Genomic DNA, 19,378 nt, shown 5'->3' with positions numbered 1-19,378 from the left:
AATTAGCGTATTGAACCATAAGAGATGATAATGCTATAATTAGAGTGCCATAATTTGGCGGCCATCAACGCGTTGGTTGGTGTGCGTGAGAGGGCAACAGCAGAAAGGTGATCGCCCGAACAGCGGGAACCTTCTTCCACGAACGGCAACTGCAGCGATCGGACGCGCGCAATCCGCTTAGTTTTTAAGTTATTTGTTAAAATAAAATTAAATGTAACTTAACAACATGTCCGTCATGGGTTCAAGCCCCAAACAGACCTTACCTCCCGATACGTAGGTGTTGACGCCGTCAACTGTCAATTCAGATGCAAAAGCCTCCTTGCACGGGTCACGCGATAGAGGGCGCTGCCGGTCGCTTCGAAATTAATCGGTTTATCGAAACCCGACCAGCGACGGCACGAACCGAAGCCCTTAGGAGGAATGACCGGCGCAGCAGGATGACGAGCAGATTCCTTCGCGCACCCGAGCATACGCACGTGATTTTTTAGCGCCACCTTGCGAAATAGTAATAAATTATACCACTCTAATTTCGGCTAAAAAACGTTTTAATTGATCTCTGGGTAGAAAGAATCGGTTGCATCGCAACAGTAGGACTAACTATCCTGCTACGGTAGCAAAACGTCACTGAAAGCCAAGCCCACTTCATTAGTGGGTACAGGCAGGCCTTGACCGGCAGCGGCTGTTGTGCCACAAGAAGAAAAAGAAGATCTTCGCGATGGTCATGGGAGATATGCCAAGCGTGCGAGTGGTTCCAAGAAACAAAATGAGCATGTTTTCTCGCTCTGTTTGACCCGACACATAATCAAAACAGATAGAGGGAGAAAGCATGCTCATTTTGTTGCTAGAGCCCATTCGCCAAGTATATTCCAAGAATGTCGCGATTGAGTGACCAAAAGTTGGATGCTAAACTAAATCTCTTCAAATCTCTTCTAAATTCTCCAACTGTTTGAGTATCGTCACTGATCATCTCAGTTGTTTACGTGATCTGATATGGGCTTAGTTCCAGTCATGCGTGTTGATGACTGAAAGAGTGGCATTTGACAGCACTGTTCACAGCCAGAAAAAATCATGACTACCCGCACGACAAAATCGAGCAGTTTTGTAGCTCGGATTTTCGATCGCTTCCCGCTGCGCAAAGCGATCGAAAACTTCTCAAACTCAAACTGCAAACATCAAATTTTCAAACAGAAACCCGCATGACAAAATCGAGCAGTTTTGTAGCTCGGATTTTCGATCGCTTTCCACCAAAAGCGATCGAAAAAGCGAGCAGAAATGTCAGGGAAAACGCTTGGATTCCGATCGAAGAAATATATCAATCCAAAATTTCAGCGCTGAAAATTTCGAAATATTTCATTTATAAATTTGCAACAATTTTGAATGCGAAATATTTCACAGCCATGCGCTGTGAAATATGTTTGCAGTTTGAGTTTGAGAGGTTTTCGATCGCTTTGCGCAGCGGGTACCGACCAAGCAGAACGTCGCCGATGAAGGCACAAAATGGTCGACGAGGCCAGATCTATCGGCGCAAGGACGGTGGTTTCGCGGACCCTCCTTTCTTTGGGGGCCGGAAAGTGCCTGGCCAGATCATGACGCCACACAGAAAGACACTACAGAGGAGCTTCGGAAAAGTATTCACCTCCATCAGGTGGTGGAGCCACTGGTACGGTTGGAACGGTTCTCTAGATGGAACCGAGTGCTCCGAGCCACGGCGTACGTGACGCGCTTTATATCAAATGCGCGTGGCTCGGTGAAAAAAGAACCGAAAGTGTTTGGCTCGCTAACACAAGATGAACTCAGGAGAGCAGAATGCATTCTCATCCGCACAATCCAACAAAACGCATTTCATCGCGAGATCAACAGTCTGCAGAAAGGAAGCATGGAGAAACATTCCTGGAAGAAAAGAATCGAGAAAAGTAGCAGCATTTATAACCTATCCCCTATTCTGGACCATGATGGGATCCTCAGAGTGGGGGGACGTTTGACGGAGTTTTAGGGATCAATGTGCACTTACGCAACCCTATAATTTTGCCACGGAAGGAATACGGCACAGACCTCATCATGCAGGAGTACCATGCGAGGTACAAACACGTCCATCACGGTACAGCTCTGAGCGCGTTGAGAATGAAGTTTTACATTCCCAAGCTGCTAGGGGAATTTCGACGCATCAGGAGAAGTTGCCAAAAATGCAAGGTGGACAACGTGCTTCCGGAACCACCTCTGATGGGTAATGTACCTTTTCAACGAGTTGCTATTGGTCAGCGTGCTTTTTCGTTCGCAGGAATTGATTATTTCGGCCCCTTTCTAGTAGCCATCGGACGAAGGGTAGAGAAGCGGTGGGGTGTTATATTTACCTGACTTACAAGCCGAGCAGTCCATTTGGAGGTAGCGGCATCGCTGAACACAGCGTCATGCATCCTGGCAGTCCGGCGTTTCATCGCTATACGTGGGACGCCGCTCGAGATGACCAGCGATAGAGGCACTAACTTCGTTGGTGCTGCGAGGGAGCTGGACGAAGCTATACAGAGGATTGACCACGACGCTCTTATGACAGCCTTTTGCGGACCGCAAATGAAGTGAACGTTCAACCCCCCCGGCGCTCCACACTTCGGCGGTTGCTGGGAGCGTTTAGTCCGCTCGGTGAAGACGGTGCTGAACCAGTTCGTTTTCCCTAGACGACCGACGGATGAAATCCTGATGTTAACCTTCGCCGAGATCGAGTTTATCCTGAACTCGAGGCCTCTCACCTACGCACCCCTGGATGACGAGACGACGGAGCTGATAACGCCAAACCTCCTGCTGCTAGGGAGCCCGGATGGGAGCAAGCCCCCGGCCATACTTTGCGACAGTCCTGCGGCGGTGAAATCGACCTGGAAGATGGCACAATACGCAGCAGATTTATTCTGGAAAAAGTGGGTTACAGAATATTTACCAACACTCACCCGGCGAACCAAGTGGTTTCAACCTGTACAGCCGCTAGAAGTGGGAGATTTAGTGATCATCGCAGACAATAACTTACCTAGGAACTGCTGGCCAAAGGGCCGCGTTGTATCGACGGTTTTAGCTAAAGAGGGACAGGTTAGGCAAGCTACGGTGCAAACAGTGAACAGCACATATATACGACCAGTGCATAAATTGGCCAAGCTAGATGTAGGCGTGAAAAATAACAACCAGAGGAAGCAAGGAATATGCACGGAAACCAATTGAAATTATATACCCAAGCACGAGGCCGCACTAGAGAGGAAACGAAATGTAAACAAATGCACGCGTTTTATGACAGGTCGAGCAAGGAAGTGAAGCCACAGCTAAAATGACGCGAGGTGATTAAAGGCAGATAAGCTGTGGTACACTTGGGGGGACAATGTTGGAATCTCGCGTTCCAACTACCTGTCATAAACGGGACGTTTTAAAACGAGCGACCAGTACACGAACAAGGCACGAAGCGTAACAGAAAAAAAGCGTTAAAAAGGGCTGCAAGATAGGAACGAGCCCTTTTCTAAACCAATTGCGGAAAAACGGACAAATTTTTTGGCGCGTAGTAAGATAATAAATCGTTTTTGGCAAGAGATTTCATCCGCTTTGGTTTTAGTTCCCAACACCTCGAAAAAATCTAAAACGACCTGTTTTTATTGATTTTATAACTATAACCACTATAGGAACATGCCTGTTTTGTGTACCTATAATGGCACTATAGTAAAAAACACTCAAAAATGCATAAATATGGTCAAAAGGCAAATAATTTTATTAAAACAATAACATTTCATAACAGTTATGATGAAAAACTAGTAATTGTGTGGTTATGTGGTCATTTAGAACGTTAACAGAAAAATGAGTTTCGTTATGAAATCCTAAGGATTTTGGAAAAATGTTGACTCATTTCACAAAATAATGGATTTTTCGGTCACGAAGTAACGGAATAGCCCCATTTAACTTTTAAACCCTTTGTAAAAGGCTAAAGAACATTTCACACTAACTTAAATAACTTAATTACTTGTAATTTGCCGTATGAACCGCATTTTAGTGCAATACCACCACTATTGGTACTACCACCGCTATAAGTACATTTACCCTATATTTTACAATCTTTGGTTTCGTTGCAATAAATACGTATATGAATAATATCGCACAATAACACGCAATGCGGGGAGAGGACGAGGTCTGTCCACAACAATATTGATCATTTATCATCATTTATCGAAGAAAGTTGGCAGATCGAAGATATCCCAGATGATAATGACGTGTCTTCAGCACCACTCCTGGCTCCAGTTCATCGCCTGCTAGTCAAAACGAGGAAAATCGCATAATACTTCGTACCCTTAATTCGTTGTATCTGTTTGTTGAACATTCGATTCCATCAGAGGCCATTGGCCCTCCGAGGCAAAGTTTTTTTTAATCCACTCGAAGGGTTCTTGAAGGGTTCGATTCTCTTTTAGGAGTAGATCAACAGCTCCAGGCAAATGTGAAAATGTTTATTTTACTGAAAGCAGCTGACAGTCGAACAAATTACACATTTCATCGCGAAATCGATGCTGTTTTTTTTTTAAATATTCGCTAAGTGTTCTTGGAGCGGCAGAGGCAAAAGACAATAAGTTGAAAGGAACTTTATAATGTGTTGAAACTTTTCAAAGATCTTGGCAATATAGAAGATGAAGAAGTGGAGAATTTTTTGTTAAAAAATATCATAATACCATGCGGAGGACCACATTAACTAGCGCGAGAAAACGAGCTCGGCAAGTAAAAATTGGTAATGAAAATGTAAATAAGAAATAGAATAAAAAAGAGAAAATATGAATTATTTTAAATTAATTACTAACAACGAAATGTGATCTTTTGCTACTGAAGATCGGCCAGACTATTGCATTTTATATAAGTTATTTTTACTGCTTAATTAGTTTTAGCTATGAGTTATTATGAACTGGTTACATAAAACCAGGCTATATAAAATATTTTAATTTTTGAAATAGTTTTATTTCGGAATAATTCTGAAGTATCTACGGCCAGGCCGTTCTAATTGTTATGAATAAATTGAATTTTCGAATTATTGTTAATCAATTATGGCCAAGCCCTTCTTATTTTTTATGAATTAATTAATAACAATAATGAAATGAACAATATCAGAAGCGCACTAAATGAACTATATTTATATTTATTACAAACAAAACTTACCCTTTGTTTAAATGTCGTCTACGTCGGGAAGGGTGTGCATCAAAGGAGTGGCGGATTTAGGGTGTTGGGGGCCCTAAGCGTTAAAAGGAGTGGAAGCCCACCGGTTTTCGATCGGGGGAGGGTGCTTGTTGTTGCATTAGGTTTTGAATCAAACACACTTTAATGGTTTGCTGGTGTGGAGGGGGGTGGGATGATCAGGATCCCTCTACTGGGCCCCTTTAGTTTATGTCTCCCTTCATCCATGGGGCCCCTATCTAGCACAGAAGAGACTACTGTACACACTGTTCTATATGCTGGAATTACCATACACGGGGCCCCTACATTGACAGAGTCCTCCGCGGCTGCTCAGTCCGCGCACCGTTAAATCCGCCACTGCATCAAAGGTGTGAAAAAATGACTCCATCTTTATTGAACTCCACAAGTTTACAAAACACTTCTAATGGACTATGCTCGACCGTGGTTCATGCTAGTGGCAGATTTACCCCTGTCGGGGCCCTAAGCGGAAATATGAACGGGGCCCCTATAAAATGCCAATATTATAATCATAGTGTATTTTTTTTCTAACAATTTGATGAAGGTTATAATATTAGATTATTTAGCTCCAGTTTATGTTGCGATTGTACTGTATATTATTGCTTAAAGTATACATAAATTTCATTGATTTTCATTAAAAAAACGTTACAGACAACTTTTTTTGTAATGTTTATGTAGATTCCACTAGCCTTGTAATTAACGTTAGTTCGTTTTTAGTTCATTGCGGCTTTATAGCTTATTATGATTATCGATATATTTTTATGACCTTAATAATTATTTTTTTAGACTTTCTTCTAGCAAATTAATCAATTATTGAGGATGTATCGATTTTGTCCAAAAATTCTCGCTCGATGTACAATATTGCCAAATTGTTTAATTTTGTTTCCCCTGTTGAATTACGCAAATAATGTTTGACACGTTTTAGAGCCGAAAACGATCTTTCACCTAAAGTATTAGATATTGGAACTGTCAACAAAATTTTCAAAATTGTTTCTATATTGGGAAATGTACAGGACATTTCCTTGGATGGATATACGATACAAATTCACAATATCAAGATTAGCATTTGAATCTTGTTGTTCATCTTTTGTTTCCTTCTCACTGCTACGATTTTCTTTTAAAAATATTACGAAGAGATTCAATTCCTCTTCTAAGATGCAAGTATCGATGTCAGACAAATATAGTTGTTTCACTTTTTCGATACATTCTTTTTTTTCTATTTGTGTCATGTTCCAATAATAAATTTTTTTGAATTGTTCCAAAATCTCTTCATACTTTTTAGCTCTTGCTTGCTCTTGCGTTATTTGCTGTATGAAGTTATCACAAATAACAAAAAAACAGCACTGTAGCACTACAATTTTCAGCAGCGAAATTACCGACCAGATTCAAAGAATGGTTTGCACATGGTACGAAAACTACACTAGAGCAGTGTTGTTTTATTCGCGCTCGTAAGCCTGTATACCTTCCAGCCATATTTGAGGCATTGTCGTAAGATTGGCACCGAAAATTTTAAACATGAGGATTTAAGTTGTTTAAAAATTGTATGACCTCTTGATCCAAATGTGATAAATCAAGCTTGTGAGTTGGTATAAATCATATGAAACGTTCTTTAATGTTTCCTGAACCTAAGACATATCTTACGACGAAGGTTATTTGATCGATGTGAGATACGTCAGGAGTGGAATCCAGAAAAATGCTGAAATACATAGCAAAATAGATCTCTTTAACTATTTCAGTCCTAACAAACATTTCCAAGTATTTCCAGGAATTCATCCCAAATTTGATGTGAGAGATAATTAACATTTCCACTTCCTTGGCTACCAAACTTTTCTATATCATGTTTTAGGAATTCATCGTACTCACTTAATTATTCCAAGTGTAAACTCGCCTTAAGTGCAAAACGATAAGCGCAAACGATAAGATGCAGGCAGATAAGGATGAGAGCGATCATTATCAAAAGAGAGAGAGATAGGCATTAGATGAGCGACACCCTACGGACAACGAGCGGGTAATTTTTATCATGGTGTGCGTAAAAACCTAGAGTTAAGCCGATGGAAGATTTCCTAGGCTTAAAAAAGGGGGCGGGAACGGGTACCGCGGTTCTCTCCCGCTCCCATATAAAATACCCGGTGCGCTCTCTCAATGCTCGCGCCCATGCGCGAGCATCCTTTCGTGTGCTTGTGTTTGTTTCTTTCGTGTTGCGCTGTGTGCGTTTCTTTCGTTCAGCGATCGCTCACACTTGCTGCGTATTTTTTTGTTATGTAAAGCTAAACAAAAAAACAAACACGCGTAGATCTTTTTTTCATCACTTTATTGAAACATTTATATTTTAACTTTACACGATTTCACACATTTACGTAAGTTGATACACAATATTTGACTAAAATAAAATTGATCGCTCCATCGATGCAAACGTTGAAATGGTCGAATATCTGTGTAGATCCTTTTGTACACGTTGATTACTGTAAAAAGGTACGAAATGAAGCTGCGCGATGTACATAACATGCATTACGAATCATTCGCGCAGCTTCATTTGAATTCGCACAACACTTGAACACTTGAACACTTTACAAAATCATAACATCAATCGTCCAGGACTTAGGCTGACGCACGTGCGGCCGCTCGCTGTCGATCCTTGAGCTGTACTGACGATTTCGTGTGGTAGCAAGAACGAGAGCACACAGAACTTTCGGTACAGCAGTGCAAGCGAGACACCGACATCAGCACAGCGCTGCGAGCAGATCAAACTGAGCGAGCTGGCCGAAAATGAACACACACATTTCCACATGTGTAACTGTGTTAGTGCCAAAACTGTGTCGAAACCAAAACGCGCTCTCGCCTCCGTGTATTTTATACCGATTCTCCGCTTAACTCTAGGTTTTTACACACACCATGATAAAATATCCCGCTCGTTGTTTGTAGGGCAGTGAGTGAGGACGGACGTATGCAAGCGAATAAAGTACCCTACAAACAACGAGCGGGATATTTTATCATGGTGTGTGTAAAAACCTAGAGTTAAGCGGAGAATCGGTGTGAAATACACGGAGGCGAGAGCGCGTTTTGGTTTCGACACAGTTTTGGCACTAACACAGTTACACATGTGGACATGTGTGCGTTTACTTTCCGCCAGTGCGCTCAGTTTGATCTGCTCGCAGCGCTGTGCTGATGTCGGTGTCTCGCTTGCACTGCTGCACCGAAAGTTCCTCTGTGTGCTCTCGTTCTTGCTACCACACGAAATCGTCAGTACAGCTCAAGGATCGGCAGCGAGCGGCCGCACGTGCGTCAGCCTAAGTCCTGGACGATTGATGTTATGATTTTGTAAAGTGTTCAAGTGTTCAAGTGTTGTGCGAATTCAAATGAAGCTGCGCGAATGATTCGTAATGCATGTTATGTACATCGCGCAGCTTCATTTCGTACCTTTTTACAGTAATCAACGTGTACAAAAGGATCTACACAGATATTCGGCCATTTCAACGTTTGCATCGATGGAGCGATCAATTTTATTTTAGTCATATATTGTGTATCAACTTACGTAAATGTGTGAAATCGTGTAAAGTTAAAATGTAAATGTTTCAATAAAGTGATGAAAAAAAATCTACGCGTGTTTGTGTTTTTGTTTAGCTTTAGATAACAAAAAAATACGCAGCGAGTGTGAGCGATCGCTGAACGAAAGAAACGCACACAGCGCAACACGAAAGAAACAAACACATGCACACGAAAGGATGCTCGCGCATGGGCGCGAGCATTGAGAGAGCGCACCGTGTATTTTGTATGGGAGCGGGAGAGAACCGTGGTACCCGTTCCCGCCCCCTTTTTTAAGCCTAGGAAATCTTCCATCGGCTTAACTCTAGGTTTTTACGCACACCATGATAAAAATTACCCGCTCGTTGTCCGTAGGGTACCGTTACACAAGTATGTCATGTAATTTCCTTTTCTGTTAGAATGTTTTCCTTCGTCGTGCCCCTAAAGCCTACCCTACGGACAAAGAGCGGGTAATTTTTATCATGGTGTGCGTAAAAACCTATAGTCAAGCCGATGGAAGATTTCCAAGGCTTAAAAAAGGGGGCGGGAACGGGTACCACGGTTCTCTCCCGCTCCCATATAAAATACACGGTGCGCTCTCTCAATGCTCGCGCCCATGCGCGAGCATCCTTTCGTGTGCTTGTGTTTGTTTCTTTCGTGTTGCGCTGTGTGCGTTTCTTTCGTTCAGCGATCGCTCACACTTGCTGCGCATTTTTTTGTTATCTAAAGCTAAACAAAAAAACAAACAAGCGTAGATTTTTTTTCATCACTTTATTGAAACATTTACATTTTAACTTTACACGATTTCACACATTTACATACACAATATCAAACTAAAATAAAATCGATCGCTCCATCGATGCAAACGTTGAAGTGGCCGAATATCTGCGTAGATCCTTTTGTACACGTTGATTACTGTAAAAAAGGTACAAAATGAAGCTGCGCGATGTACATAACATGCATTACGAATCATTCGCGCAGCTTCATTTCAATTCGCACAACACTTTAACACTTGAACACTTTACAAAATCATAACATCAATCGTCCAGGACTTAGGCTGACGCACGTGCGGCCGCTCGCTGCCGATCCTTGAGCTGTACTGACGATTTCATGTGGTAGCAAGAACGAGAGCACACAGCGGAACTTTCGGTGCAGCAGTGCAAGCGAGACACCGACATCAGCACAGCGCTGCGAGCAGATCAAACTGAGCGAGCTGGCCGAAACTGAACGCACACATTTCCACATGTGTAACTGTGTTAGTGCTAAAACTGTGTCGAAACCAAAACATGCTCTCGCCTCTGTGTATTTTACACCGATTCTCCGCTTAACTCTAGGTTTTTACACACACCATGATAAAATATCCCGCTCGTTGTTTGTAGGGTAGTATCAACTGTAAAATTGTTAAGTCGCTTAGAACTACCCAACAAACAACGATATATATATATATATATATATATATATATATATATATATATATATATATATATATATATATATATATATATATATATATATATATATATATATATATATATATACACATTTATTCATATGGTATATTTTATTATTATATATATAATATATTATATATAAGTTGTTGATATAAATATTTTTATATCATTATACCTACCATTATTAAATCCAAACGCGCTCTCGCCTCCGTGTATTTCACACCGATTCTCCGCTTAACTCTAGGTTTTTACACACACTATGATCAAATATTCCGCTCGTTGTTTGTAGGGTAGTTTCAACTGTAAAATTGTTAAGTCGCTTAGAACTACCGCTTTATATATATATATATATATATATATATATATATATATATATATATATATATATATATATATATATATATATATATATATATATATATATATATATATATATATATATATATATATATATATATATATATATATATATATATATATTTATTAATTTATTTCTATATTTATATTTATATATATATGTGTATTTATATATGTATTTATATATATTTTTTAAACAAACTTACATGTTTCTCTAAAAAAACCTTATCTTGAAGAATTGAAAAAGGAACAGAGTAAATTGTCTGTTTTTCTTTATAACATTCATATTGGGATTACAAAAAAAATTATCAAATAATTACACACGTGCATGAACATGCTTACTAGTTAGGTTATCGTAGTACATCAATGTAATAAAATACATTTTAATCATTATTAAGTTTATACTTATCTTTCTGATTATATAAAAAAACACTGATGTTTGTTTTAATTTAAACCGCTTTGAAAATAGCAATATATATGATACAATTAGAACTCGCTAATTGCATTTATATCATATCCCAAGTGCCACAAATCCACTAAACGATTAGTGTAGAACCGGATTTCGAACAAAGTTTTCAGGGATAACAATACACGCTGTTAGTAATTGCAGAATAAATCAGACAAATTCTTACTGGATTGGGGTTTTTCCTTTGAAAATGATCGAATGTTAAACTTCTATTGCATGTACCATTCTTATCATGGTTCAATATTTTTGATTGATTTACAGCTCCAAAATTTTTGAGTTTATTTTGAATGATGTACTCAATGAATTCATCACCAAAATTGGAAGGCCAAAGAGCTATATCAGTAACTGAGTAAGTTGGCGGATCTATTTATTTTTTTATTTATGTCTAACTATTTATCTAACTATTCACTATTCCATCGCATATAGCTGAATCAATTACGGAACAACTAGCGAAATCATTTTCTCATTGTCATTTTTGTAGAATCATGTAGCTGCGATGGTTTTTCATCGATATCTTTGCAATCATCTGTACCGTTTGAAAATGTGTTGGGTTTTTCAGGTAAAGTTCTCGATTCACCAGAAAATGATGGTCCCGATTCAAAAATTAAAAATTTGTCAAGTGCATTTCGCTAACTCTCAGCTACTTCTTGATCCTTTTAAATTTTCTTTCGCTTTTCAGCTCCACTCTTGTATCTCTTCATTTTTTTAATATAGTGTACGTACCCTTGCAACACCTTACAAAAACATTTCAAAGAACAAATAGTACTGTAACAAACAAGAATCAAAGATATTGAAAGAAGTAAACATAACAGGAACTGCTTTCAGTAAAACCACCCATATTTATATTAACCTGTAAATTGTATGAAGGTTTTCTGCGCGAAACATTAGAATAGATAAAATCTATATTCATGTTACTCACATAGGGTGTAGTTCCAGCTAAACGGAAACAAAGCAGATATCTACTTCCTCTCGCGAGAATCACACCACAAGATCATCGTAGCACAGCACAGCACGTAGCACAGAACACATTTTTTGCTGAGCTAGCATAAGATGTGCCATGCTCGATGTAGCAGCGATCACCAGTTTCTACCCGAAGTGGAACATCCGCCCGATGACAACCGTCGTGGAACATCCGCCCAAAGATGACATCGTGAAGCATCGGCGTAATAGACTTAGGCTCGAGCTAATTAGGAATAGGGAGTTTAAGTCAGTTCAGAATTGTAACTCACCAGCGATAGCCCAAGCGCCACGGATTAAGCTTAAACGACTGGAAAATTGAATATCCATAGAAAAAAAAATGAAAGCTCCACAGCTTCATTGGTTTGATCAATTGATGGCGTATTACAACTCATCATTATATTGCTATCCTTTTCTTGCAATGTGTTTCGACAAGTTTCATCTTATCATGACCTATATAACCTTATAACTTTCTGAGCAAAAATCTATATGAATGGTCGTGTGGTCAGATACGTGGGTATCAACACCAACGACCATTACTCAAATCTCACTTGCTTCAGTGCTGGTGGTTTACATTGGAGTTTAGTATTTAAACAATCGTATCGCCGTTCTAGTTCTAGCGTTGCATAACTTCAATGCAAAACCATACAACAGTACAGAGGAAATGAGAAAGCTCTCCTCCAAGCGAGGAAGCTCAACTGGTTGGGTATCCCACAAACAGATGGCGCCACCAGCATTTTTGCTATTTTTAGAATGCATGAGTCGTTTGCCGTCTGCTAAACGAAGTCTTTCTATATTCCGTTTAGGTAGAGTGCTTGAGTCGTTTAGAAGCCGTTTAGTGGATTTGTGGCACTTGGGAGATGTGTTAGGTTGATTAGGAGAAATATTTTTTTTTTTATAAGACTTAATATGTCCCTCGCATAACTCTATATTATCCCGCTGTGCAAAGCGACGGAAGAAATCATGGCGTTCGGAGTATTTTATCATGCCTTCTTTTTCTCTCCAACGGCAAATTTGTCAAGCAGCTCGTCGAGCTACCCGTCCCTGGCGCCGCCTCATACCCCTCGCCTGAGCGCGCTGTCGAAGGTTTGGATGTGTTGGTGCGTCAGACGGCCAATCGCTGTCAGCCGTCGTCCGTGCTTTTTCCCAACATAGCGCTATCTCTTTCTCGCGTGTGGTCAATGGTCATGAGTTGCTGTGGCGCTCAAAAAAGCCGTTAACAAACATTGCGACGATGAAGTTGCATTTTCACAAATCAAACCAAAAAAGCGCAATAAGTTCAATTGCTGCAATGTAAAAATGACTACGGAATCGCTAGCGCACGATAGAGGGTTTGCTGTGCAACGCGCAGAACCCTAATTCGCATTAACACATTCAGCCCGGCGCTGATTTTCATCAACATTTTGTTCCGCCGGTATCTAGAACGCAAGCTGATTGTGAAACCGGCATATTGGAAAGTTTACTGATAGTCCCTGGGGCCTGCCATCGAACTGAACGTGTTAAGCATTAAGCATAACTTTGTTACACTAAGCTTTTTTGCTTTCGTATGGTGTAGATTACACAGATATGCTGAGCCGTCTGCGCAAGGGTGTGAGTGTGCGTGTATGTGCCAAAACTATCGCCAAATGTGTTTTCTTCCAGAATGTTATGATCGATCGAAGGAAGGTGTTCATGTTCAGTGGCGGAGTGGGGGAATCGGGGACGCCCTAGGCGGAAAGACGAGTTGGGGCCCCTGTAAATGATAGCTGATGACCGGGAGGAGGGGGTACTGGCATACAGCTGTTATGAGATTGAACAGTATACTTAAATTGCCGGCGAGGGGGGGGGGGGGATTGGCGATGGAACTTCTACGATCATCGGTCACATGTCTTAAATTTGTTGCCGGCGGGGGAGGGGGGGGGGGGGTGCAGAAGGTTCTCCAGCGACGGGGCCCTAACGACCATCTTTCCGGCGGCCCTTGTCGCTAATACTATGTCCACAGACATACGGCATACTACAGACTAGCGATCTTCGGCGACCGCCTAGTCCGTCTACCGTTAGATCCGCCGCTGGTTCATGAAGGTGTGTTTTTGTTGTGGAGGTGCATCCTTCCCCCTGCCTGCTGCGTATGCACCGGGCAGGAGACAGTGTGGCAGTATGCAAGTTGCACACTGGATAGGAGCGGGCCCGCGGCACCGCCATCATTCCGCACATCTGCATGCCCGTCGTGGGCTCTAACCGCGTATGAACCGTCCGCCGTAGCAAGGGCTGACTATCCGGCTACGTGGTACTCAAGTCCTGAAAAGGCCTGCACGGTCGCGTAGGCCATAATGAAAATAATAATAATAATAATAATAATAATAATAATAATAAGAACTTAGCATAACAGTCCACACCCGGGGAAGAGTTTGTCATGACTTTGTTGCTGTCGGGTGTCCCGCTGTGGCGCGACATATCAACGGAATGCAATCGACCAAAACATGAACCTACCGATCCAAACCCATTCCAAAGCATTGCCGGTCAATCGGCGTCATGATAACGCCTCCAAGCCAACAAGCCGCCAGATTCTGGACGGGCAGGTGCAGCACCATACGCGCACCGTAATAAACAAATCCAGAATCCCCCTTTGTATGGATTCAATTCAACTTTTGTTTCCACTTGCGCCAGCTAGTGGAATGGGAAAGAAATGTTCTACATATCACACGCACGTTTGCTTCGATCGTGTGATATGTTAACACCCCCAACAACAGAACCGATTGCAATGATGGTGGTAACAATCCAATGGTTGTGTTGTCTCTCAGGTAGCCACAGCGAATGAAAATGTACGCAACAGAATCAAACAGTTTTAGGTTTTCCGCACACACACACACGCGCGCGCTCGCAAGCACGCACGCACGCATACACACACATACCCACGCACACATGCACGTACGCGCGCACGCGAGTATGCACCCACGAAAGCGCGCACGCAAGCACGCACCCACGAAAACGCGAACGCAAGCACGCACTCCCCCACCAGACCCCCCCCCCCCTCCTACCGCATGTTCGATTACGGCTACCTTATCTGTAGAACTGCTGGTTCAGCTATCTTGTAGCGCATCCTCATTCAAAGCGCCGGGCGGGGTGGGGGATCGCGACATGATAGAGTGAACGGCCACTTTCCCCGCGCTGTGTGTGTGCGTGTGTGTCGAGACCCGAAAACTCGAGACAGATTTCGGCACATTAAAAAAATATTTTATTGCCACTATACATTGCTACATGATGCTTAGAAGGTCGTTGAAGCGTCAAACATGTTCAAATTAAAAAATATTAGATTAGTGTTAGACGTTCTCCTACGCTTGTTTTAAATAGGCTTCTTCACCCTCAACTGGCAGGGGCATCGAATGGTCTCATCAGCAGCGGCACGAAATAAAATAAACCATCAATACACCGATAACACTTTGAATCCCAATCCAGCTTCTCCTACAGCGTCTCAAGGTCACACACTAATTAATAAATGCTAACACCCACCAATAACAATACACAACCGCAATGCACATATGAGTATCAACGCATACACCGCAACAGCCAATCAGCTGGCGGCGGAAGGCACGGGCAGAAGCGCAATAAGGCAGGGCATGGTGAGGGAGGGAGAAGAAGCGGACGAAAAAATGGGCGCCAATATTTTTAAATTTTTTGGCCGTTTTTTTTTTGCTCCGCCGCCATAAATAGTTCGTCCATTTCGCCAGCAGATGGCGCTAAACTTGCTCGACCCAGCGCAGGAATCGCTGAAGTCCAGCGCGGGCGACCAGCCAAAATCTGCGCTGGCCAGCGCAGATTTTGGTACATTTCCTGCGCTGGAAACTGCTCGAATTTGCGCAGCGGGCAGCGCAGGCTTTTGTACATTTCCTGCGCAGGAAACTGCTCGAATTTGCGCAGCGGATTCCATCTACGTTCGAATCTCGTGCCGTTTGCATCGAATTGCAAACCGCCTGCTTCGAATCCCCGGTACCAAAATCCATGCGACTTTTCGCTAACGGATTGATTAAATGGCGCCCGATTAGACGATCCGATAGAAGCACTTGTCAGGCTTAACGGATTGAGCGAGATACACCGTCGCGGCGACACGATACATGTTGCATACATGTGTACTACATTTTAAGAGCCCCCCTCGCTTTCTTTCGGATTGCAATGAGTTCAGACACACTTAAAACTTCGTTTAACATATTTCATATTCGTTTTTTATTTTTCACTTTCTTTTCTGAAGTAGATTCTTTCATACACACATCCTCCCCCAGATATTTTTCGAAGAAACTAAAAAAAAAAACTAACGCACACAACTAGATCCGCGAGAGAGTGCGAATCGGCAAAGAAAAAAAAAACATACACACACACACACACACACACACACACACACACACACACACCTCCTCCTCCCCTTGGTGTTTTTCGCAAAGTGATCCCGTAGAACGTGAACGCAAAAACACACACACAAAGCACGCAGGCAAGCACACACACACCTCACTCCTCCCCCCCCCCACGTGTTTTCGCAAGGTGATTCCGTAGGAGATCGCCAAACAGCAAAAGCACACATACACACACATACACAGCCATGCACGCATGCAAGCACACATACACACACATACACAGCCACGCACGCATGCAAGCACACATACACACACACATACACACATACCTACCCTTCCCCCTCTCTTGGTGTTTTTCGCAAGGTGATCCCGTAGGATCTCGTTATGCGAAGCGTCAAAAACACACACAGCCACGCACGCAGGCATGCACACACATACACACACATAGACGCGCGCGCGCACGCACGCACGAACGCACGAGGGAGCGTAACGGCCAAGCTACACGTGCCGGACGACATCGGACGATGCCATAAAACGTAGGACCGCAGACAAGAGATTCGCGTCGGGCCGGGCCGTGTCGGATCACAGCAGGCCGATTTTGTATGGGATTTGACAGTTGGCATTAACGGATTTATGGCATCGTCCGATGTCGTCCGGTACGTGTAGCTTGGACGTAAAGGTTCTATACGTTGCCGGTCTCCCCCTCCCGTGTTCTCGTTCTCCGAGAAGGCTGATGTGTGCACGTTTGTGCGTGTACCTTTGCCGTCCTGTAAGCTGGAGGATTAGTTCAGCGCTGTTGAAGAAATGAAAGTTAAGAATAAGATTACTCACTCTTTTTCCGTATGCTTTGTGTGTTTTCATAACTTACCTTATTGCAAACAAAATCCGGAATGAATCTCCTCGTTTCGAATATTCCGCATTCGATCACATCCTCGGCGATGCTCGACACCATCAGTGGATGAAAGCAGGAAAAGAAACAAATAAAAGCATCAGTCACCATCAACATCACTTTACTCTCACACTTTTACATCGGTCTATGAGTCTTACCTTTTCAAATTCACCAAAACAAACAGGGATGGAACCAAATCCAGAACACCAAAATCACACACGATTTCTGGAGCAAACCGACACATCCTCCCCCTCCAATTGTTTGCCACAGACTGACGTGTGTGTGAGCAGCAATGTTCTTGAAGCGGTCAGCAACGGTAAAGCACACACAAGAAGAAGCGAGACGGCTATACGAGTAGCGAATTACGCCGCCGCACACACAGCGCGCGTCATAATTTTATGCGCGAAAATCTTGAATTTTAAGTTATTCATGACAAATTGTATCGACGTTTTTATACTCTGGCGAACTTTTACGAAAGATATGTAAAAACTTGATGTAGTGCATTTAAATTTAGAGCAATATCATTAGCAGAACATAACATTTTGATATTTGTTTGTAAATTCAGATCCTAAGAGCTACTACTTTTTTGAACAATAAGTGTAGAAACACAAATTTGTCTGAGTCCAGAACAGCAACAGGGAAGATGTCGTACCCTGAGTGTGGAGATGTGTGTGTATGTGGTGAACGTTGCCGCGACAAGCGTGCTTTAGGATACATCGCGTGTAGGAGGGGGTAAAATCGCTTGGCTCATTGAAAATACAGGCAAAGTTGGCGCGAAGAAAACGCAACACTGCGGATTGTATGGAAAATGTTGCGCGTTCAATCCGATTGCCATGCGATTGTCCTGGGGGATCGCATGCCACTATGATCGAATGCGTGCAACCATGGTTGAATCCCCTACAAGCAAAGAGCGGGTAAAATCGGTACCACGGTTCTCTCCCGCTCCCATATGAAACACACGGTGCGCTCTCTCGGTTTCCGAGGTTCTTTAAAAAGTATTCTAGGAAACCGAGAAAGAACCTCGGAAACCGAGAGAGCGCACCGAATGTTTCATATGGGAGCAGGAGAGAACCGCGGTACCGATTTTCTCCCCTTTTTTAAGCCTAGGAAATCTTCCATCAGCTTGATTCTAGGTTTTTACGCACACCATGATAAAAAATACCCGCTCTTTGCTTGTAGGGTCGCGTTCCACTACGGTCGAATCGTGTGCCACTACAATCGAATCGTACGCTACCATTGGATTTCTGAAAGGTAAGGCATAGTAAACTGTTTGTTTACGTTTGCAAACTGCTTCCTTCTTCGTCGATGATAATTCGTTTGTAAAATTCTAATAAAATGTAATTATACACTGACTACACGTAAAATCTTTGTTATCACCGAATATTCATGGTTCCTTGTTGGTGATAAAATCCTTGTTTGCAACTAATATTCGGTGTTCGTTCTTGATGGTAAAATCCATGGTTTCAACCAATATTTGTGGGGTTTACCTATAATCAGAGAATAATTCCCTTTTATTAGTACAAACGAAATGCCGTCGGCGAAGAAAGAAAAAGCCAAAGTGTAAGTGTATGAAGACCAGGTGGTCTCGTCCCGTACAAATTGACAACTAATTTCGGAACCAAAAAAAAACCCTTTTGACAAAATGGGTGAAATGAATTTCCATAGGAACGGTTGGCTTTGTTCTTAGCAACACATACGTTGTGCACATTGGTGTCCTCATCGACGGCATTATTTTGATCTAAAAATAGATTTTAATTAGTTCAGACTTGGTTTAGCTTACAATAAAAAATATTTGGTGTATTTTTTAAGGTATCTCAGTGCAAATAACGAAGATTCTAAGATTGTTTGTGTATTCGTCAAGTCACCAGGTAGCTTGTTTGGGGAAAAGTTTTCACCCATGCTGTCAAAAAGTGACGTTCAAATTTCAAAGTCTTTGAGACCACGTGGTCTTCATACACATTGTTACAGAGGTTGAAAGTGAATGAAAGGTCCATAAAAACCATCAAAATGATTGTTCTTCTCTGGAAATTTTAATACACTTCGACAAATAGTAATGACAGATTCTTAATTAAGTTTCTTAATAATGACGTGAGTTGCTCAATACATTTTCGAGAAAAAAATGTCACGGAACGTATTATTTTCTGATAATTTGTCCGGAAGAAAGCTTTTCCCAAATGGTAAGTATATTCGTTTTCTCCTCTGTATAAATATTGTT

General features: G+C 42.0%; 1 protein-coding gene across 1 annotated transcript in view; it reads right to left on the bottom strand.

Annotated features, from left to right (window-relative positions):
- The window catches only part of LOC120961209 (uncharacterized), a 176,853-nt gene extending 159,219 nt beyond the window's left edge, over nucleotides 1-17,634 (bottom strand). The window contains exons 1-2 of the mRNA XM_049608460.1: nucleotides 17,143-17,634; nucleotides 16,586-17,067 (exon numbers count right to left, since the gene is read on the bottom strand). The gene's annotated coding sequence lies outside the window, so the exon portion shown is untranslated. The remainder of the gene's footprint in view (nucleotides 1-16,585; nucleotides 17,068-17,142) is intronic.
- Nucleotides 17,635-19,378: the final 1,744 nt, after the last annotated feature.

Source organism: Anopheles coluzzii, chromosome 3, assembly GCF_943734685.1.
Source record: "Anopheles coluzzii chromosome 3, AcolN3, whole genome shotgun sequence".
NCBI classification, from domain to species: domain Eukaryota; kingdom Metazoa; phylum Arthropoda; class Insecta; order Diptera; family Culicidae; genus Anopheles; species Anopheles coluzzii.
Note: the sequence above shows the minus strand (reverse complement) of the source record. Positions and strands in the feature narration are given on the sequence as shown.